Source organism: Camelus ferus, chromosome 6, assembly GCF_009834535.1.
Source record: "Camelus ferus isolate YT-003-E chromosome 6, BCGSAC_Cfer_1.0, whole genome shotgun sequence".
NCBI lineage: Eukaryota > Metazoa > Chordata > Mammalia > Artiodactyla > Camelidae > Camelus > Camelus ferus.
The window spans coordinates 18,659,980-18,683,567 of NC_045701.1; the positions used below are offsets into that span (position 1 = coordinate 18,659,980).

Here is a 23,588-nt window from a genome sequence, read left to right on the forward strand (position 1 = left end):
AGCATATTTCTTGCATATGTGCTCAAGGGGACAGGTACAAAAATAATCCTTCCTTGACTGATTAAAAGAATAACAGATTTGGAAATAAATGTCCATCAATTTGAGAATGGACAAAAATAAAGTATTATACTTTTGCCATGAATCCCATGTGGCAGTTAATGAATTCGCTAGAGCTATAAATATAAATATGAATCAATATAAGTAAATCTCAAAGACAATTTTAAGCAAAGAAAGATAAATATGGAATGACATTTACAATAGGATTATTACTTCCATAAAGTATAAAAACATGCAAATAAAACATTGAATGTTTAACATGATTAAATGTTAAAAGTACAAAATTATGAACAGAAAGAATGCAAGACTTCAGGACAGTGATTACTTGTGGGGAGATAAGGACAGAAATGAATTTATAAAAGAGTATACAGGACCTTCTACTAAAAATATAGCATCATTTTTTTAAGTTAACGTAGCCAAATGGTAGATTTAACTAAATCTGATAATAGCTACAGTGCATTTGTTTTCTTTTTCTCTAAACATTTTGTGTTTTAAATAGGTCATAATAAAAAAAATTAACAAGACAATAAAATGCACTTTTTAGAGGTTCTTCTAAAGTCATTTTGATCAGAAATCTCTCCTCATTACTTTGAAAAAAGAATTTTACTTGATTTTATCATGAATTTCTATATATTGTTAAATTCTTTTTTTAACATTTTTTATTGATTTATAATCATTTTACAATGTTGTGTCAAATTCCAGTGTCAAGCCCAATTTTTCAATTATACATGAACGTATATATATTCATTGTCACATTTTTTTCTCTGCGCTACCATAAGATCTTGTATATATTTCCCTGTGCTATACAGTATAATCTTGTTTATCTATTCTACAATTTTGAAATCCCAGTCTATCCCTTCCCACCCCTCGCCCCCTTGGCAACCACAAATTTATATTCCATATCTGTGAGTCTATTTCTGTTTTGTATTTATGCTTTGTTTGTTTGGGTTTTTTTAATTCTTATTTTTAAGACAAAATGTTCAATATATAACAGATCCTACTTTTGTCCTTAAAGTAACTTTAAGCAAGTTGCCTTTTCCCCTCAAATAAATATATTTATCAATTTTGTAGAGATCAGGAGGACTTGAAAATACACATACACATACATATAGCCTCACATCTGTGTAAACAAAACAGACACACACAAACACACGTATCAGTACACATACATACATACACGTACACATGCTCATATACATGTTCATTCATGTATATAAACATACTTCTGATTTCCTGTGGTGAGTGGTATTACTGTACTTGATTTTAATAAGATTAAATAACTATCATGCTTTTATTTTTTAATTGATACGTGCTCATCCGAGCTCTTCATGTCCATGCTGTTAGAATCATAACATTAGGTAGGTTTCTGGAATTACTGGATCATCTTCTCATAGTTAAAACACCATTGGCTTCTTTCACAATTCTACATTTGTTTGCATAATTCGTATTTAATGTGAAATCTCTTGGATCTGAAAGAGTTTTGAAAGTCATCTGAGCTGCCACTTTTCTCATAAGTGTTTTATCTTCTATTTATTTCAATTTATTTCTTTTTAGCCATTTCTATAACCTATACTTACTACTTACTTTGAGCGTTAACATACAGTTCCATTTTAGAGTGGAAGTAAACTACCTGCAATGATTTATGACCTGAGAAATTTGCGTATGCTGCACTGGGAATCAGTTTTAATAACAATATTCATGACACTATTCTATTTATGGTTCATATAAAATATGGCAATAGTTCAGTTTCTGTATGTAAACACAATTTGAAATTTAGCGGAAAATTAAAGAATTGGGAAATGAGCTTTACTCCATTTGGAAAATGGCCATCTAATAAGATCCATTTGTTGCATTGATACTGTTTCTAGTGATTAAGTTTTAGTGTTGCCTGAAGTGTTTCTCTTGTGGCGAATGATTGAGAAAATAATTATAATGGGGTATGTCTTTGACAGAGTCTATAAACACTGAGATGGCAGCACATGATTAAATTTATGTTTAGATTGTAGAAATCGTTGCTGCTTAAGAAGAGAACAAGTGTATTGATCTTCAAGAGTGAAATAAGGCAAGATGAAAGGAATAATTAAATCTGGCGGTATTGGTGTTCCCATCAATAGAGCTACAATTATACAAATTACGTCTTTCCTTACCTTGCCCCTCCTTCCTCTCCTCTTTAGGTTTAAATTCAAGACCCTCTGAGCAAATGTGATGAAAAGAATTTTGTTTTCTTTTGCCTTGCCAAATTAGCCTGGTTTCAATAGAGAGAAGCTCTAGACTGGTCCCTGAGTAGGATTGTCTGGTAATCCCTGTTTGAAATGGAGATGTGTACAGTGCTTAAACCTATTTCAATCTTTGAGCATAGATCCTCTTTGTCCCTAAAACCCTACAGATAACCTAAGTCCTTGGGAAGGTAAACAATGAACTCGGTTAGGCCAGGAGGATACAATTTAATGGCAAGGCAGTCACCTAGGGCAGGCAGCGGGGGCAGAGGTGAGGGTGACAGCCTCTAGTATCTGGTACCAGGTATGTTTCCAGGGCAAGCTGCAGGGTTTCGGGATGTGCCTGCAGCACACGTGCCCTGGTTGCTTCTATAGTGGTGTCATTTTGGACGTTGCTTCTGGCTTGTATTGACTTGAATCTGATTTTCTTTCTTTCTGGGTGATTCTTTGAACTACTTCGTGTCCTCTAATGTAATTATTTGCCTGCTTAACTTAGCAAAGTTTCTGTAGCTTGCAACTAAGAGCCCTGACTGCTGCAGCCACCTAGACTGTGAACAACTTGTGAGGAAAGACTGTGCCTCTTATCACTGAATCCAAAGTACATAACCCTGGGCCTGGCAGGCAGGAGGTGGTCAATAAAATGCTTGTTGTGTGAATAAATCAAGAAATGATGTGAATGTGAGAAATCAGTTTGCCCTAAAAGCAGTAAGATCCAAGTAATTAAAATAATTAATATATTAAAACTAGGGTAGCATTAAGATACTAATATGATCTTAATTGTAAGTATTTCAATAAATATCAATAATTTTTCTACCTATTTCTACATAATAGTAATCCCTTCCACAAATGACTGCCATTCTATCTTAGATAATTATTTCATGTTGTATTAAGAAAAGAAAACTCAGTATCTATTGGTTTGCAGTTGTGTTTTTCTTGCCTGGTTCTAAGGTGTTTGTTGTAATTACCTCCACTATGCTCTCAGCTTCCCAACATTTCCAGATGCATTGGGAATTTTTACTAATTATTCAGACTATAACCCCCATCAACTGAAGAACAGTGACTCACTCTGAATTGTATAGTGTTCTGTGCAAAACGTAGTTGGAATCTAAAATCCTTAATACTTCAGCCTTGCTTCTGATATTTTCAGGCAGATAAAACAACTAAAAAACAAAGAGGGGGTAGGATTCATGATAATAACAGAAAATGAAAAAAGGAAAGAAATTATTTATAGGTTATTGAGAGTTGATACTTCCTTGCAAGAAATTCCTTGCAAGACTTTCCTGTCTTTTAAGTTTAATGATTGATAATTAAGCAAATTTAATCCAGGCTATCTAATGGCTCCAACAGCCCTTCCTTAGAATCGCCCCAAACCAGAAAAGTTTGGACAAGCTTTAAAAGGCCAGCCTTTACGAGCTCTAGACCAGAAAAGATAAAGCGAAGAAGACAAATTTAGAAAGGATTATGAATGGAGTTGGGCTACAGGATCTATGCTGACCTACTATTTTGCACTAGCCAATAGCAAATGTCCAGATGCCCCTTTACTGGCTCTTTGTTTCACAAAAAGAAGTTGTTGTTGTTGTTGTTGTTGTTTTCATCTTGACAGTAGACAAAAGGGAAGATCTTACATATTAGCAACACACTTTCTTCCAAGCTTTTTTCTTTTCCTTCTGAAAAGGTAAAGTGATGGAAGAGAGGAGATACATACATAAATACAATATATTCATTTTGAATTTGTATTCAAAGAAATCAGGGGCATTACTTCGTTCCTGCCAGCCTAGGCTGAAAGGTGCTTTAGTTAAGCAATTTCCCAGGCCTTGTTCTACATGTAAATGTCTTGGATTGCTATCCATGTATGAAAAATAGAGAAATGAAAGACCGAAAAGGCCTACTATCTCCTCACATGGCTGAAAGTCAATTTTCTACTATACTTTTCATTTTAAAGTGGTCTTTTTGAACCAGTTTCCAGTGCATTAACTTGGGAGGGTTATTACACGTGAACAGGTCCCATGCTGGCAAACTGCATTTTGGAGTCACCAAGGATCCCTTGATGCTTTACCATCAGCTGGCTAAATTAGTCTCCATTCCTATGGTTTTACACTTGGATTGATGGATGCATTGCCTCATACTCTTGAATTCTAGGAGTTGTTGTAGAGTCTGAGGAATAGCATAGTATTCATATTGGGAGTGAATGGGGGCCCAGGGCCCACCTAAGCGGATACTCATACTGCAAGGCTCTTCCCTGGACTTTGGTTGGTTCCTCAGGTGTGAAGGACTCTCAAGAAGGTGAATTGGTTTGAAATTTTTCCTAGAGATCCAAGATTATTTGGGGAAAAATGTTTTCATTCTATGTGCCAAGTAGTAAGCTAAACACCAAGAAACACTTAAAGCAGCACCAGCTCACAATCTGAGTGGCAGATAAAATAACATGCAGAGAATTTTAGAGAACAAACCAGACTGGCTGGAGCAGGGAGGAAATGCTTCATTCTACTAGAACCTGCCATGGCTCCGTCCAGATTCCCTAGACTCCCTCTTAACCCATCATTGTGTGCACCCAAACCCCAGCGTCTGTGTGCTGGGCCCCTGGAGCAGGTCTGCTGTTGGTGCAGAGAATCAGAAATGCCTAGTAGTGTGTACTTGCCAGTTTTTCCCGAGAATACTTCTTAATAAATCACTGGCTCAGGAATCCTTGTCACAGGGCTTGCTTCTGAAGAATCTGACCTAATACACCTTACTGAGGGGCCAGGACTTCCTTCTACCTGAAGGGGAGATAGCATTGGATTTGAAAGTAAAGAGGGAGAAGCACTCTATCCTAAGAAGGCAGAATGAACAACATGAGAAAAGGATCAGGCTGGAGGTGGGAACTGGCATGATGTATTGGAGTGCAATGAAGAGAATATTATGGCTGGATGAAAAAGTTCTATAAGGAAAAAGGAGAAATGTTCCTTCTCCTCGATTCATCTTTCACTCCCTGCAAGAGTTAAGCCTTTTAAAAACAAAATTTGCCTTTATTAAATTCATGATTCAGTTTGGTTTTTTTCCTCCCAAAAAACCTGGGAGATAAAATCATTAGTACTCATCTCAGGTTTAAAGATGTGCAAAATTAATTATATTTGGAGACTGAGAGGAGAGAATTTCTCCCTGGCCCTTACTGCAATATGGACAAGAGATTGCTCTACAACCAAGGGACATAAGCAAATTAAAACCCTCTAGATTTTTGTCATGCACATACCTGAGCGTGAATGCTGAAAAGATAATCAATGTTAATTAAAAAAATTAAAACCCACAATTATTGTTTGATCCTTAGGGTGGCCTCCATAATCTGGCCCCATGCTGCATTTCAAGCCTTCTTTTCTGCTATTTTTCTCCATGCATGTAATTGGTGGTTCCGTCACTGAGCTCCTTGCCATTATTTAAACAGACTCTACTGTATCACAGTCTCGTGCTTTGCTTTGCTGCTCCTTGAGATGCCCTTCTACCCTCTCCCTGCCTGATAAACTTCTATTCATATTTCAATACCCAGCTGAAATTTCACATTCTCTGTGACCTTATCCTACCTTTTTAGGCAGTTTATAATTTTTGTGTCTCTGTTGATCATACTTGGAATATACCTTCAATATAGCACTTAGAATATTACCTTTAAATACAAACAACAAGTGTACAGGATCCTGGAGAAAGGTGTGATTTTCGTCTTTGTTTCCCTCCCTGTTGAAGTGTCTGGCACACTCCTAGCTCTTCATAAATGAATGTGGACTTTGAAATGAATCAAATAAATTTGGATTAATAAGGTGGAATCAAAGTATAAAACCTCTTGGATGGTAAGATAACTTGAATTGTAGCCTAAATATGGGGTGAAACATTTCAAAATCTTTGATTAAGAAATTATTTGATCAATTTTTTTGATTTAATGAAAAAAAATGTGTTAAGTGTTTGGTGAGATAATAAAATCATTACAGTTTGCTCCCTGCCTCCAACCTCTAGCTCCTGCAGTGTGTTTTCGGCAGCCAGGGAGAGAGGATGCCCAAACTGGTCATCACAACTGTGACTAGTTCAAGCATTTCTTATTTCATATATTCACCAACAGATTTGAAAATATAAGTGGTTTCCTAAAAGCATAATGGTTAAGAACAAGGAGTTTATTTCTGAGCAATTTAGATTGAAATACTGGCATTGCCAATTACAACGGTGTAACTTTTGGCAAGTTATTTTTCATTAGTGAAGTAAAGATAAAGGCACTGACCTCATATTGTTGCAAAGAGTAGCACTCTGCCTCAAATATTAGGTGTTATAAATATCCATGTTATTGAGGTTATCTCCAACAATTATTTCTCCTTTTTTTTTTCAGGAAGGACTTCCCCAGGATGCCCTCATTGAGAACGTGTTAGCGTCGTTATTCCAGAGTTGGTTGAGGAAATGGGAATTCCAGATTGAGGGAACAGCCGGGGGAGGCATAAAAGCACGTGGTGTGCTCAGACAGTGAGTATCATGACTCAGTTTTCTGCTTTTACCCTTGAACCTCTTCTCATAGACTGAAGCAGTGGCTGACCTAGGTCTGAACTCCTCAAACCTCAACATCTCCTTGAAATACTATGGGCTTTCTGGGCCTGGCTTAGCTGTTAGAATAGCCTCGAATCACTGACTGGTTTTTAACTCCCCCTGGACTCTTTCTTTCTTGATGCCACTTCTCTTTTCAAAAATCTCCAGTGGCTCCCTGATGCCCACTTGTTGAATCAGTAGAACAACTAGTATCATTAATTACTCTCCAGTGACTGATTCAAATAAGAAAGGAATGGGAGTAGAAGTGGGTTTGGCCCATCACAGGCACCTTGAGGTATCAGTATGTTGCTCACATAAATAACCATCTTCTAGAAGTACTTGGTTAAACAGGAAGAAGAAGAAGAAAGGAGTATAAAAGGGAGAAGGAAGAAAAGGAGGAAAGAGAAGAAAAGGAAGGAGGGAAGGGGGATGGAAAGGAGAAAAGAGGGACAGAGAGAGAATGGATGAGAGGAAGAAGCTCACCTGAGGGTAATACATAACTGCTTTTCTCCAGATTGCTTCCTTCCTTTCAAAATCTGGATTTCTCTTTCTGTGTAAGGCCAATTTTTAATGAAAAACAAGTTTGTTCTAAGTCAAAATAAAAAGTAAAACTCATGAAACTGAAAAGAAAAAAAAAACCACATGATTTGCCTTGAATTTTATGTTTTTCTGGAAGATATTAAACCAAGATAGCTTTGTCTACTCCAATTTTCCAATTTAGACAAGGGATGTAGAAAAATATTCCTGTGGCTTTCTCTCATAAAAGTCAGAACATCCTGTATATTTGAACCCTACACGGCTCAGATGTGGTGCTCAACATTTTTTTCTATTCTTTTAAGATTTTTTTCTACCATCATTGGTTATGTGTTGATTAGGATGTCAAAGAGAATACTGAGAGTGAGAAATGGTAGTCTGCATTTAAGGTGCTTTACTGACACAAGATACAGAAAGTAAACAACTTTAAAACCAGCAAGCAAGCTTTCTCAAGTAATCTTTGCTTTTAAGAGTGAATGCAGAGGCATAATTGAGAGAGTGAAATTAATGATCAAAGTATCCTTCAACCAAACATAATTTTATTTAACAGAGGAAGAAATAACAAGTTATAGCTGCTGCTGATTTTAATGTTGAGCTTGATTCTTTAAGTCACCCTGTAGAAAATCCACTGGGAAGTAGACCCTAATATGAAAGAGTTGAGTTAAGGTCTTTTAATTAAATTTAAAGATTTTCTTACCCATGGGAAAGGACATAATTAGCTATTTTCTAACGCATTTGACCTGAAGATGCTTGAATCAGCAGATAATTGAATGTATTAAAAGAAGTAGCAAATTCTAATTATGAGACTTAGTTGTTGGAGTAGGGGAAAAAATAAGTTATTCATCATTTATTGAAGAGAGCTCAGACAAATGTAGAAGAGGGGAGAGGAACAGACAATTACCAGCCATCTCAGGCCCAAGACTGTGCATCTTCACATGTTGGCCCTTAGGAGGAGAACTGGGCAGCTCAGGACCGGAGTCTGTTTTGTTACTCCCACACAAGATCTCCATCTGAATGCCAAATAAATTACCACTGAAAATGGAGTGAAGTACTCACAGCAGTAGAATGTACCAGCTGGACTGATGCCTGCATCACAGATTGACTCTGATATACTGGGCTTTGGTATGTTTCTGTGATGCTTCTGAGGGCACGTATATCCAAATCTAAAGGCTAACAAGCTGTGCTCAGATGGAGTTCTACTGAGTAAGTATCTGGGTCATATGGTGCTTATACAAATTTGAGAAAGGCATGTTCTCCTTTTAAAGGAAAACAAATCTCATGAAATCCAAGTCCCAAATTATTTTATTATTATGTTACTTAAATATTAATACATGTGAAATTTATGAACTGAAATAAATATTCTTATGCTTGCTAATTCCTATATAATTAAAAAACAAAATTCTTCGTAAAATTAATATGAATAATGAACCGATAAAATTCAAATTAACAAAATTTAATGTGCTGGATGATACTGTTTTACTGAAAATGAATCTCCACTCAAAACCCAGATATGGTATTACTGCTATGACACAGATTCTGTTGCGTTTGTTACGCCCAAACTACTGTGTGCCTCGTGGTGATTCAGTTCTCTCCCACTCTTCTTTATTTGAAGTAATGCAACACTGACCTTCCTATTACATGCCATGAAGGCATTTGGCTTTCATTTGCATTACTATATCGTTCAAATATTAAGTCAAGCTTTTGTTTCTCTTATTAGTTCTGGGTAATTAATATAGTAATATTGATCTGAATAAAACTAAAACAAACCTAAACTTAGATGCTGAAGATACTGTGTCGTGTGTTTTATTATTTTGCTCTCTAAGCAGATATGGAAAATAATATTTTACTCCTCATTTATTTTATGCATTCATCCATTCAACAAATAGTGTTTGCTATGTATTAACTACTGCCAAGGATGATGATGCTGAGTGATGAGAATGAGAATGAGGATGAGAATGAGGGTGATGGTGATGGTGATTAACACAGCACAATCCCTGTTCAAGAAAATTAAAAAAAACAAAACTAAAATTAAATATTCAGCAGTGAATGATACATCTGAAGAACTACACTTTTAGGCTATGTGAAAGTCGTCAGAGAAGTGCACATATAGGGGCCAAGAAAGTTTAAGCGGCAGCACACATGGATTGGAATGGGAAATAGGGATCAAGTTTTAAAATAATTAAAATGACAACAAGGATGATGATGATGATAATGATGTTTTATGCAGACTGCTGAGTGTCTATCAGGCGCCATTCACTGGTTAGTTGTTATTTAATCTTCACAACAACCTAGTGACGTGGTTATTATTTTCCTTATTTTACAGATAAAGCGGTAGATACCCAAATACACAGCTAGTAGTGGTAGGGTTAGGATTTTAACCCAGGCAGAATATCCAAAATATGAATGCTTAACTATATTTCTACACAGAAGAGTTGATATTTCAATTAGACTTTTTTTTATAATTAATAAATATGAATTGAGCACATATAATATGTTGGGTGGCCTTGGATGTCAATTTAAGTAGTTCTCATAATAATATATGATATAATGTTTAATGAATTATATCACAGATACATGTATACAAAAAAACTAACAACCCAATCCAAGAATGGGCAGAAGACCTAAGCAAGCAATTCTCCAAGGAAGACATACAAATGATCAATAGGCACATGAAAAAATGCTCAGTATCACTAATTATCAGAGAAATGCAAATCAAAACTACGATGAGGTATCACCTCACAACAGTCAGAATGGCTATCATTCAAAAGTCCACAAATGACAAATGCTGGAGAGGCTATGGAAAAATGGGAACCCTCCTGCACTGCTGGTGGGAATGCAGTTTGGTGCAGCCATTGTGGAAAGCAGTATGGAGATTCCTCAAAAGACTAGGAATAGACTTACCATATGACCCAGGAGTCCCACTCCTGGGCATATATCCAGAAGGAACCCTACTTCAAAATGACACCTGCACCCCAATGTTCATAGCAGCACTATTTACAATAGCCAAGACATGGAAACAGCCTAAATGTCCATCAGCAGATGACTGGATAAAGAAGATGTGGTATATTTATATAATGGAATACTATTCAGCCATACAAAATAACAACATAACACCATTTGCAGCAACATGGATGTTCCTGGAGAATCATTCTAAGTGAAGTAAGCCAGAAAGAGAAAGAAAAATACCATATGAGATCGCTCATATGTGGAATCTAAAAAATAAAAAAAAAAAGAACATAAATACAAAACAGAAACAGACTCATAGACATAGAATATAAACTTGTGGTTGCCAAGGGGGTGGGGGGTGGGAAGGTACAGACTGGAATTTCAAAATTTGTAGATACTGACAGGCATATGCAGAACAGATAAACAAGATTATACTGTATAGCACAGGAAAATATATACAAGATCTTGTGGTAGCTCACAGCAAAAAAAAAAATATGACAGTGAATATATGTATGTTCATGTAAAAAATTGTGCTCTACACTGGAATTTGACACAACATTGTAAAATGACTATAACTCAATAAAAAAAGTTTAAAAAAGATATGTGTATATATTATGAAACATCATTCATCATAATATATATGATTATACATTTAATAATAATGTAATGGTTAACTGTATGTGTCAACTTGGCTAGGCCACAAGGTGCTCAGATATTTGGTCAGACATTATTCTGAATGTTTCTGTGAGTTGAATAACAAACTAGAATCTTGAAAGGCATCTAGTTTGCCCATAAGGATATTTGCTAAGTTCCGGTGCTGAGTGAGAGTCTGGTTAGCTGGGCCAAATTTTCTAAAAGGGAAAGTGAAATCTGCTACAATTGCTTAGTACCTTGCTTTCCTGAAAAATTCACTGTAAAGTCCATCTTTAAAGCCAGTTTGCCGTATTGGAAGGCTCACTGGGCAGGAAGCTAAAAAGCTTGGCTGACAATCTCTGAAGGACTGACCTGGATGCTTAACACTCCTCAGGACTGAGAAGAAATATATGTGAAAGCCTCTTAATACACATCCCTTGAAGGACATACCTAGAGGTGAGGGTGAACAAGAGTTACCCTAAGACTTTCTAAGCCTGCAACCTAGCATTGACCTAGCTCAATTTCTTGTTGAATTCAGATGATCTGCCCCTCATCCCATCTGCTTAACACAGGAGAGGGGAAACCTTCAGTGGTATAATATAGCATCCCTGGGATTCCCCAAGGCTCTCTAGAACACAACGTCGAGCATATAGTTTTTAAAAATTAGAAATGCGAAGAGACAAGAAAATATCATACGAAAAAGAAGAGAAACAACATCAACAACAATATAAACAGACTCACACATGGTCTTGATACTGGTGCTAACACAAAGGACTCTAAAATAGCTATGATTCATATATTCAAAAACGAGACAAGGTACACAAAATAGATGAAAAGGTTGAGAGTTTCAACATAAAACTGGCACTTATAAAATAATCAAATGGATATTCTAGAACTTAAAAATTAAAAATTATATGTATGACAGTAAGAACCATATGAGATGGGTTTGTCAGAGATTTGAGACAGCAGGATTAGTAAAATGGAAAGCATTGGACAAGTGAAATAGACACCTGGGAACACATGGAACAAATGGGAACATCCCAAAGGCACTTTTGGTTGGTGTTCCAGAAGGGCAGAAATCAGAGAATGAGGCAAGAACAATATTCGAAGAGACAGTGATTGAATAGTTTCCAAAACTGATAAAAGACATCAACCCAAAGAATCTCAATGAGGAAAAACTCAATTCAAAGGAAACCACATCTAGGCGCATTAAAGTACCACTGCAGAATATCAAGGACAAAAAGGAAATCCTAAAAAGTGACAGGAATAATATATGTATATATATGTATAGCCTTTAAAGTAGTAACTGTGGCAGCTGAATTCTCAGCAAAACTAACACAAGCCAGAAACAACAGAGTAATACTTCTAATTGCTGAAAGAAAACTGCCAACTTAAAAAAATTCTATATGGAATAATGAAAATTTCTTTCAAAAATGAAGATAAAATACAGCCATTTTCAGATGAAAGTCTGAGAGAATTTTTTTTTGCTAGAAGATCCACACTGAAAGAAAATCTAAAGGTAGTTCTTCAGGCAAATGGAAATTCATCCCACTTGAAATCTTTAAAAGGCTGAAGAGAAAAAATATTATTGGGTCATTTTAAAGGAATACTGACTATAAAAAAAACTATACTGTTTTATGCGGTTAAAATACATGTAGAACTAAAATGCTAAACAAAAATTACTCAAAAGGCAAGAGGGAATAAGTAGAGCTTAAAAGGGCTGAAGTTCAAACAGTATCATGTTTGAAATAAAAGTAACAATGTATATTATATTAGACTTAGGTTAAAGTCAAGAATGAATTATGACATCTTGGCATCTCGGGTATCTAACAAGATGACATAAAATTAGTTTGTCAACGGAAATGAAAATTCAGTTGTACCCCAAAACAATATGATTTTAAAAGATGAGAAAGTATTGGTACATATGATTGGAAAGTATCACCAAAACATAAGGTGTAATGAGATTTTAAAATGTATTTAGCACTCTGGGAACAAAACCACATGTCATCTTTTTAACATGAAAATCACCTTTTAATACTCAACTTCCAAATGCATAGTCAAGGATTCATAAAAAAGAAAACAGAGTACTGCTAATAGTCAGGATTCCAAATGCATAATGAAAATAATAAAAATGATGAAATTGCAGAAAAGGGAATGTGCCACGCTAGAATTATCAAGGAAATCTTTAAGAAATGGGTCAATCTAAAGCAGATCCTGAAATATGGCTGGAAAACACATCTAATAATTTGATAAAACTACACAATGAAAAAGAAAAAGAAATGCACCTTCCTGCAGTCTTTGGCTAGAAATGGAAAATGAAATATGATACTAATTAATAATAAGGATCTGAATTTGGACACTTGACTATGTCACTCACAACAATATTAGTTCTTAAGAATGGGGACCTGGGACAGGATGAATGACACAGAACTGGAGATACCCTGTTTGGAAAACAGACCTTCTTAAAGTTTTCTCTCACTTTATACTTTTCCCCAAGTAGAGGATGCAAGTTGGGAAATCTGAGAGCAAGAAGATAAGAGGACTGAGCACCAGCTGACCTAGTGAAATGATTAAAAGAGTAAAACAATAACGTGCAGGAGCCCTGACGTGTCAGCACTGTCTCCCCAAAATGACTTTTTGTTGTAATAACATTTTGAGGGTTAATTATCTTAACCAACTTCAGAGGTAAAACTAGAATTATTTTAAGCAGTGATTATGAATGTTGACAATTAATAAGGAAGTATACAATTTTACTTAGGTATCTTTATTTTTTCTGGCCTTGGACTTAAATACTATCTATTTTATAATATAAATAAATCTATTCATTATAGATTGGTTCACAGTTATAATTTGTTGTTTTAAAATACAATTTTTTGCTGTATTTATAAAAATTATAAATGAGAGGAAACATGAATTCTAACATCAATCTCAGTTTACCATGGCTGTAACTGTTTCCACTCTTTTGCCCATGAAGTTATTATACAATGTCACTATGCACGTGGTGATAATTTATCTATATTGCAGACATAGTTCATGGGAAGAGAGAAAAAAATAGTTATATTTACTTATTTGGAAAACCTCAACTCTGAGGAAATACCAGTTGTCCTTAATAATGCAACACAAATGCTATGGCTGGATGTCCAGCATGTAAGTAAACAGGTGATTATCCAAGGCCCTCATGGCTCGTAGGACTGTAGGAAATAAATCTAGAGGCGAGACATACGTTGCTGAATTGGATCCTCCAGGGAACACGTAACAGCTCTAGCTTAATTATGCAGTGAGACTTGGAGCGGCAGCTATGGAGTAACTAGCACTTCCATTTTCAACACTTGGCTGTCTTAAACCCAACTTTTTCTGATCCCAAATGTCTGAAAGTCTCTATGAAAGTGTGTAACATATTTTAAACACAGTAACTTAACAAATACTTGATAATTTTAACTAAATTATAAACTTCAGATATACTTTGTAACTCCATGGAAACAGTTTTGCTCCTGAAACAAATCCTTCATGGCTCTGAATCCCAAATTATGTCTGGTTTTGTTTTAGATCTCATCTCAATTTTTAAAAAACACTTTCATCATGTTTGAAGTAAAATAATTAATGAAATTTACACAAACAATATTCTCTGAGGCATTGCTAACCAATCACCAAGGACGGCATGCAAAATGTTCCTTAGAAGTGGTATGACAGCACATCATTCTAAATTTGGTTACTCCCAGAGAGCCTAAAGGAACATATCAAAAGATACGGCTGGATGATTATGTAGCCTCAAGTAACTGAATAATTAAGCCACGATTTAACCCAATAATATCACTGTCCTGGTTTACTAGATTGTGCTGTGTTCCTACCTACATGGAAGATCGAAGGTGCATGAGGCAAATCGGAAGCAGTTTTCTCTGAAGCACATTGTCCCAGACCCAGAAGCCAAATTCTTCCAAAATTCAGTACTTATTTTAGTAAAGTGAATTCAATATGCTGACATCCTCCATTTTAAAAATCACGTAATAGAAACATTAATAAGCACATGTGATAAATTACAAGATATCAAAGTTAATGCCAAGGCCAAATTATCATAATAAATTGTGAGTATTTCTAATATCTATACTCTCACTTGTGTTTTGCTAGCCTTCTGCATTATTGAATGGTTGTTATGTGACTACTCTGTTAACCCTAAATGTCCTGAAAATTCTTAAATAATTGGCACTTAGAATTCAATCGGGGTGGATCCCAGGGTATCAGACCAACACAGTATTACTGGAGAAATGGGGCTTAAATGTCAGGAGAACCAGCAATGAAACTTAGGTCGTGTTGAACTCATAAGCAGCTTCCGCATGTGTTTTGTCTGTTGCTCCTGCCCAAGCGTACGATTGTCCCTGAAGTCCGCATGGGAGGGGTGAGAAGACTCACTTGCCAAAGGTACAGCGATGTGCTGAAGAGGAGTCCGGCATCTGCAGGGACCGGCTCCGTCAGTTCTCCCCACTTTTCAGCTGATCCCATCCTCGCTCCTTGTCCTTGTGGCTTCATGTGCCTAATTCTTAGATGAGAGTAGCAAAAGGTATAACTGCATGACAGAAACAAATCTACTAGTGTTTGAATAACATCCACAGCCTCTGCTTCCTTCTTGACTCCAGTTAGGAAAGACCCTGGCATTGCCTAATTGGCATTTCTGATTTTCTGATTTTAATCACAGAGGTCAAAGATTATTAAGAATATTAAGAATGTGAAAGATAAAAGAAAGAGAGGCTTAGGAGAGGCTGAGCAGTTTGAAAGATGTAGAGGGGGGGAAGGAATAGGGTGTGGAGACACCTGCACTGGCGATGAAGGATTGAATGTTCTTTCATGTTCTACAAGAAAAGCAGCAAAAAGTGATATTGGAACTGTATTAAATTACTTCTTGGTCGCTTGACTGTGCTTCTTGTTGAATGTGACACCTCCAGTTTGGAGAGACTGGAATTTTCAGGTGTAGTCCACAGCATCGGTAGGACAATAGGCAATAAAGGTAGGAATGAATCCTGAACATACCACTGACCGACAGCCACAGGATTGGGTGGAGCCTTTGAGGACAAATGAAGAGAAATAATTTGGCTGCAGAATAGAACAAATATAACCAAGAGAAATTCAAGATGATGACCAGCATCCAGAAGTTAGTTTTACCTTTAGAGTGGAACAATAATTACGCAGTATCATTTATTATAAGGTATGCATTTTTCACATTTACATATTTCTGAATTCATGATGTGCCTTAAAGTTAACACACAGTTTAATGTGTCTCATTTCTTATTTTCCCTGAAAAGCTAGTATTAAAGCAATGGTGAATCATAATCTACTGTAAGCTCCATGAATATAAGAGAACCGTATCTATAGTTTATCATTATTTTTTATGTTTATTTTTATTCATTTATTTATTTTCCATGGGGAGGTAATTAGTTTACTTACTTATTTTATTTTTTTGATGGAGGTACTGGGGATTGAATCCAGCACCTCATGCATGCTAGGCATGCACTCTGCCACTGAGCATACAACTTCCCCCCCTTTATTTTATCATTATTATAATTTTTAGTGCTTCTTCATCCAGCACAATCTATGGTACACTATTGTGCACAAAGTTGTAACATAATAAGTGCTCAATAAATATTAAGTGATCAATACTATCTTAGAGTTGATGAAAGTGATCATATTAAAAAACAGCTATTTTTTTCTAGAATTTTTCAGTCTTAATATGTGCCGGTTGGGGTAGATTGTTACAAATATTACTGCATTTAATCCTCCCAATATCCCTACATTATAGATAGCATTATGCTCATTTCACAGGTGAGGAAACTGAGTCTCAGGGAAACTTGGTGAAAATTCTGAACTAGGAAAAAGATGGAGCTGCTTTCAAACTCATGCCGAGGTGACTCAGAAGCGCAAGATTTTAGTATAACACTATCTTGTTTCAAAAGAAAAATTCAGTAGATGAATTGAGTGAAAATTTGAAGGAGGGAAAAAACAAAAGCAAAATCAGAGAACAGGGTCTGAGTGAAGAGATTATGACTGGAGTCAAAGAGCAACAAGAAAAGACAGATCATGCAAGGGACTGTGCCCGCCCTGAGCTAAATACCAAACCAGTCCCCTGACTATTAAGAAAATCTATATTTTCATCATTGTTCTTTTATCCATATGACACTCTAGATTCTTCAGGAAGAACGAATAATAACATTAACTCAAGTTTCAGATCTGCGTAACCCACCAACTTGAACTTATTACATAATATAATGTAACACATTAATTTTCCAAATAGTGAAATATTGATTCAGTGACCAAAAGAAGTTCCCACAAGCACTTAATATACTCCAAAAGAGTAACTTGTTAAACTGGAGGAAAGTAGAACTTCTTTCTAAATCAGTGTGACTCACAGACATAAAAATTTTGCACTTATGTTGCATGAGCTAAAAGTGTCATGCTGCAGTTCACAGATGCCGTCTTCATAAACTAAGGGAATTGATGCCAGTCAATTCCTGCTGATGTATAATAAGCACAGAATAACAGAGAAGACAATGGCCCATATTTGGTACCCCCCAAACCAGTCATAAAAGACTGAACAGAATGGAGTGGGGCTCAGTGTTGGGAGGTTTGCTTTCCATGGACAGATGGTTTCCTCATCATTATTTGTGGTACCAACTGAAACTTGTATGACTGCGAGGCAGATATCACTTTCTGTCTGCATGCTATTCTGTACTGCAATTCCATTCATTTCATGGGACCTCTTCTGGTAAGCTATGAGCCTTCTTTCTCCTGGCTGCAATGCATCCTAGGGTTGATAACAAATTGTAGCTGTCTCCTAGTCTATTATATCTTCTCAATGGCCAAAGCAAATCCATACTCATATAAATGTGCCTTTTCCTTAGTGGAAGCTGAATTCAGCTACACACAGTTAATCATACCATAGTCTTGCCTATATAGTCAGAAACTGATATTAAGTCTCTCAGCCTGCTTCAAACTCAATAACCCCAATGAGTTCAATGTTTCCTAGTCAACCCACTAATTGTTTTTGTTTTGTTTTGTTTTTTCTCTCTCATTTCCACTGGACCCTATCCAAACTATTTCTTAGACCAGTAATGGTAATTAAAATGAATCTCACCACAATAGCAATTAAGGCTAGAACCATATGAACTGTACGGGGAGAATCACTTCATATTTCCAATGCCTGCCTTTGGGAGCTCAATCTGAAGCTGTGAGCATGTTATTGACTTGTTACCTTGTAATCTAGGCTTTCTTCAACTGTAGAATTGACTGAAAGAGTCACACTAGCTAATATCCAAGTTCTACTTACTTTCCCCAAAACGATGTCCTGGGTTTTTTTCCTTATTTTTTCCTGAGTGAATTATATGGAACATATAAATGGAAATATCAAACTCAATAATTTACTCAATTTCTAAGGAAATCTGTATTTTTATTTCTGTAGGATTGTAGTCTAAGTTGTATTAGCCACATTAAAGTATGCATATATACTTTATATAGTCCTTATTTTTATGTACACGTATATATGTAAAATATTATAATCTATTTAAAAAACTTCAAAAATAGCCGATCATCACTGTAGTATCATAGAATCTTAGAGGTGGAAGAGCATTATGTCAGATTCTATTACTTCAGAGGCACCAGCCTAGTTACCTTGGTTTTCCAAAAAGTGTGAAGGAAAGAATAAAATGGAGTCTGTAATGCCAACAGAGCACTAAAATGGAGCCTTTGGGGAAGCTGGGCCTATGCACGTCTCCACCTGAGTGGAACAGGAACTTTGAACTGGGCCACAACATCTTGAAAGAATGCCTACACATCGAACTCTCTCATATTAACATCCTTAACAACCAATCATGTGTAGACAAGAATGGTTTCAGTCTGTCAACATAAATCATAATTCTTGCAAAACAATTTATGTAAACTTTCTCCTTTTTCCTTTTAAAACTCTTTGTTTTTCAGCTCTTCCTGAAGTACATTTGAGTTTCTATTCAAATCTATGTCTCCTGAATTGCAGTTCTTAAGACCCCAGATGTTTTTTTTGTTTGTTTGCTTGTTTGTTTGTTTTTTGCCTTACAGCACTGGTCTTATTTCTAGGCCAATAAAAAGAAGATGGTAATTAATCTTTGAATCTTTAAATTTATAATCCAGCCCACCTCTAAGAATTCTAATGAGACTGATATAGATACTATAATAAGGAAATAAAAAATGCAATCAAAGATTATTCAAAAGATACATCAAATATATTCATCACAGAACTGATGACAGAGGAAGTAATTACAAATTCCCTAACCAAAATTGCCAACGCTAAGAGTATGATTAAATGCTTATACTGGAGTTGGCCATTTTTAAACTTGATTAATAGGGGGAATCCTACATATTTAATTTTTGTGTAGCTTTTATAACATGTTTGCTTCCAGAACACAGGTGCCATGGAGACCACACTAAATCTAAGCCAAAATGGGGAAGAAAAGTCTCATGTTAACATCAACATCATTGGACACAGAGATTCTGGCAAGTCCATCCCTGCTGGACATGTGATCTACAGATGTGTCGGGATTGACAAAAGAACCACTGAAAAATTTGAGAAGGAAGTTCTCTGAGGTGGGAGAGGCCTCCTTCAAGTATGCCTGGGTCTTGGATAAACTGAAAGCTGAATATGATCTTGGTATCACCATTGATAATTCTGTGTGAAACTATGAGACCAGTAAGTATTATGTGACTATCACTGATGCCCCAGGACACAGAGGCTTTAGCAAAAACATGATTATAGGCACATCTTACTCTGACCCTCTTGTACTGATTGTTGCTGCTAGTAGTGTTGAATTTGAAGCAGGTATCTCCAAGAATGCGCAGACCCGTGAGCGTGCCCTTCTAGCTTACTGGTTGTGAAATAACTAATTGCTGGTGTTAACAAAATGGATTCTACCGAGCTGCTCCTCAGCCAGAGAGATAATGAGGAAATGGTTAAGGAAGTCAACACCTACATTAAGAATATTGGCTACAACCCAGACACAGTAGCATTTCTGCCAATTTCTGGTTGGAATGGAGACAACATGCTGGAGCCAGTTACAAATACGCCTTGGTTCAAGGGGTCAGAAGCCACCCATAGACATGGAAATGCCAATGGAACCAGACTACTCAAATCTCTTGATCGCATCCTGCCACCAGTTCTTCCAACTGTAAGGCCCTTGGGTTTGTTCCTCCAGGATCTCTACAAAATGGGTGGCATCGGTACTGTCCCTGTGGGTCGAGTGGAGACTGGTGTTGTCAAACACACATGGTGGTCACCTTTGCTGCAGTCAGTGTTACCGATGAAGTAAAATCTGTTGAAATGCACCACGGAGCTCTGAGGGAAGCTCTTCTTGGACACAGTGTGGGATGCAGTGTCAAGAGTGTGTCTGTCAGAGATGTTCATCGTGGCATAGCGGTTAGCAATAGCAAAAATGATCCGCCAAATGGAAGCAGCTGCCTTCGTTAGTCAGGCAATTACCCTGAACCTCCCAGGCCAAATCAGTGCTGGCTATGACCTGTGCTAGATTGTGACACAGCTCACATGGCTTGCAGGTTTACCGAGCTGAGGGAGAAGATTGATCACTATTCTGGTAAGAAGCTGAAAGACGACCTCAAATTCTTGAAATCTGTTTGTTGCTGTGGTTGATATGGTTCTTGGAAAGCCCACATGTTGAGAGCTTCTCAGGCTACCCTCCTCTGGGTCATTTGACTGTTCAGTGTGAGACTGACTGTTGCTGTGGGTGTCATCAAATCAGTGGACAAGAAGGCTGCTGAAGCTGGTAAGGTCACCAAGTCTGTGTATAAAATGCCACACTGATGAGGGATGTTGAGGGTAGGAGAGTATATATGTGTGGGCAGGGAGGGCTATGTGGGAACTCTGTATTTTCTGCTCAGTTCTTTTGTGAACCTGAAACTGCTCTAACAGAATAAAGTCTATAAAAAAGAAATTTGTCATAAAGCTTACTAATGAACTCATCTACAAAACAAAAACAGACTCACAGTCATAGTAAATAATCTTATGGTTACCAGGGGAAAGTGGGTAGGAAGGGTTAAGTTTGTGAATTTGAGATTTGCAGATGTTAACCACTATGTAAAAAAATAGATTAAAAAGCACATTTCTTCTGTGTAGCACAGGGATATTCAATATCTTGTAATAACCTCTAATGAAAAAGAGTATGAAAATGAATATATGTGTATATATGCATGATTAGGACATTATACTGTACACCAGAAACTGACACATTGTAACTGACTATACTTCAATTTTTTTTTTAAAAAAAAAAAGCACAAATATTCAATTGCATATAGAAAAAAAACTTAGTAGGTTAAATGAACATTAGCCCTAATACCTGCCATCCTAGTCTGAATCAGTGTTGGAAGAAGGTCTCAGAACTGTTTCTCTCAACTGGCCATTTAAGTTTAGTAGTAAAAATCTGGTTAATGATAATAATGCAATGTAAAACCTTCAGAGGAAAAAGAATGTTTTGTAGATCATTTGGCTTTTTCTGTGGTAATTTTAACTTGTTAGTTTTTAAAATCAGTACTTTTTAATGGAAACAATTTGACCAAAAATCTGTCACAGAATTTTGAGACTCTTTAAAGTGGGTCTTTTCTTATCAAAAAGTTTAATAAGAAAAAAAATTCAGTGTAAAAAGCAAAATGCAAAACTATACCTATATGATCATCCTCCCCCAAAATCAAAAGAAAATGAAGATGTGTAGATACATAGATAAATATATACACATATAGAAATGTAGGAAAATGACTGAAGGTAATCAGTTGATAGCAGTATCTCTTGATAGTTACAGGTAGTTTTGTTTTTTTCTAAAATTCTGTTTTCCAACTTTTAAAAACGCATGTGCATTACATCTCTAATTTGAATTAAGCTACTTTTACTTTAGAATTTTGTGATTCCATAAAATTAATCATTAGTCTTCTTTTTGGATTCCTTAGCCTGATTGCTCTTAAACTAAGGTATTTCATTTCATAGCTAACCTGTCACTCGTTAAAACAATAAGCAAAACAAAAGCACGCTCTACTCACAAAATTGGTACTTCTCCATGGATGACGTCACACAAGTATCTGGCAAAAAGATACACAGGAAATCTTGGAAATGTGAGAACAGTGAGCTGGTTTGGGGTTTGAAGAGGCTAGACCTAAAACGGAAAGTCCAAGGAAATTTCTGCACAATCCTGATTTGGGCAAGGTACGTAAAAATCAGAGGGATTACAGTGAGGGAATCTGAAAAACAACTACCTCAGTCAGGTGATCAAGATGAACGCCAGCAGGGATAAGTCATGCTGGTAACAGGTACTTCTTCCATTACAAGATGTAAGCGGTACTTTACCTCTTTGGGCTTCTTCCCAGAAACCCATAACCTCAATCTAATCATGAGGAAAGTATCATAAAAACCTCAGTTGAGGATCATTATTCAAAATATCTGACTAGTACTCCTCAAAACTGTTAAAATAATTGGAAAAAGTAAAGTCTGAGAAACTCATAACCAAGAAGAGCCTACGGAGACATGATGGCTAAATGCAATGTGGTATCTTCTGTGTAATCCTGGAACACAGAAAGGACGTTAAGTAAAAAGGGAAAAAAAAAAAAAAAGAAATTTGAATATAGTATGGATTTTAGTTAATAAGGTAAATAATGTATCCATATTGGCTCATTAGCTGTAATATGTACCATAATAAAGCAGGGTGTTAATAACAGGGAAAACTAGGCGTGGTACGTATCAGAAGTCCCTCTACTATCTTCACAACTTCTCTGTAAATCTAAACCTATCCTAAAATGGAAAGTTGACCTAAAAATTACACACACGCACGGGAACCTTGCAAGAACAGCGTCTCTGACCACTGCTGACACCAGTGACACTCTTCCATCTCTGCAAGTTCTTGAAACAAAGATGCTGTTTTTGTTTTTGTAATTCCTACAAGTACTTAAACCATGCCTTTACACATTCACTACAGGATAAATGTCCATGGAACTGGAAAAGAAGAGGACCAAAGTCCACGGGTCAAGAAAACAAAAGTTTCTATTAAGATGTACTTTTCTTCCTCCCAGCAATTATTGCAGAATTTAATCTTACTTTGGGAAAGACCCACAATGGTGGACTGAAATTGCACAACAAAAAAATGAACACAGGGTAGCAGCTATAGCACCCATTGCAACATAGAGGAATCTCATAGAAACGGTAGGCATCTTAATTTTTTTAATTACCTTAAACTTCATTGCTTAAAGCTTGAAAGTCAAAACAGGGAGAACATATTAAAGAAGGTAACACATAAATCCTGCATTTTGAATGTTGTCCTGAGGATTAGATCAGAAAAATGTATGTGAACGCCCTTTAAAAATCATCACACAGTCAAATAGCAGTTCTTAAATTTCCTCAGGTGTGGAGCTCCTTGGAGATCACGGTGAATACTGATGTGTTGAATTGTATTGAAGGAACCATTTTAATGGCAGAAACTATACGGGGTAATGAAGAATGAGACCACAACTGTAAGTACATGCAACACACACAGCTATTAAACTCAGCTCAAAGTTCTTTGATTTCTTCTGTTATTATTCATTTGTTACTTTGTGCTGTTCTCTTTCCTGTATCTGCTTGTTAATTATATGTTTTCCCCACTGAATTCTAACTAAGCACATATA

General features: G+C 36.3%; 1 long non-coding RNA gene and 1 pseudogene across 2 annotated transcripts in view; both read left to right on the top strand.

Annotated features, from left to right (window-relative positions):
• The window catches only part of LOC116664123, a 379,946-nt gene extending 356,505 nt beyond the window's left edge, over positions 1-23,441 (top strand). The window contains exons 3-5 of one of the 2 annotated variants that reach the window (XR_004320471.1): positions 6,616-6,746; positions 22,904-23,127; positions 23,327-23,430. This is a non-coding gene — a long non-coding RNA (uncharacterized LOC116664123). Of the gene's footprint in view, positions 1-6,615; positions 6,747-22,903; positions 23,128-23,326 lie in introns of both variants that reach the window. The other variant, XR_004320472.1, reaches the window with a different exon arrangement.
• LOC102521815 lies at positions 19,752-20,765 on the top strand (annotated as a pseudogene).
• Positions 23,442-23,588: the final 147 nt, after the last annotated feature.